This window comes from Scylla paramamosain, chromosome 5 (assembly GCF_035594125.1).
Source record: "Scylla paramamosain isolate STU-SP2022 chromosome 5, ASM3559412v1, whole genome shotgun sequence".
Classification (NCBI taxonomy): Eukaryota; Metazoa; Arthropoda; class Malacostraca; order Decapoda; family Portunidae; genus Scylla; species Scylla paramamosain.
In genome coordinates, this window is record NC_087155.1 from 25,041,904 (window position 1) to 25,042,555 (window position 652).

Below are 652 nucleotides of genomic sequence, written 5' to 3' on the forward strand. Positions count from 1 at the left end.
ACTTCATTCCGGAAACATACTCCAGGGCTACATTCTAGGGGCCACACTCCAAGCATTCCAGTTTACATTCCAGGATCACTCTCGAGGAGGCTACATTCCAGGGATACATTCCACACCTACATTCCAAAGCTAGATTCCACAACTGCCTTACACAGATACACCGCAGAGCTACATATCAAAGGCTTATTCCATGAACGCTCCTGAATAAAGACCAAACAACAGTGCATGAGTCTACAGCATTTATTTATTTATTTTTTTTTATTGTCATCCTCAGTAATTTATGACCGCAATAAATCATATAGCACTTGATGAAAAACTTTGTGTCCGTAGACAAAAGAAAAAGTTACATTCTTCTTTCTGTTCTCTCTATTTTCTGTATTAAATGTGTGTGTGTGTGTGTTGGAGGGAGGGAGAGAGGGTGGTCGGGAGGAGCCTTCACGCTTTTTGTCCTCTCCTTACACTTGTGGTAAAGAAGTGAGAACATCACCGCGTTGGGAGGCTTTCTTCTACTTCCTCCTCCTCCTCCTCCTCCTCCTCCTCCTCCTCCTCCTTTCCGATGTTTAGTTGTGGATCAAAGGCGTGTCGGCAGCTTTTCGGTAGATGGTTTAGCTTATTGTTCTCTCTCTCTCTCTCTCTCTCTCTCTCTCTCTCT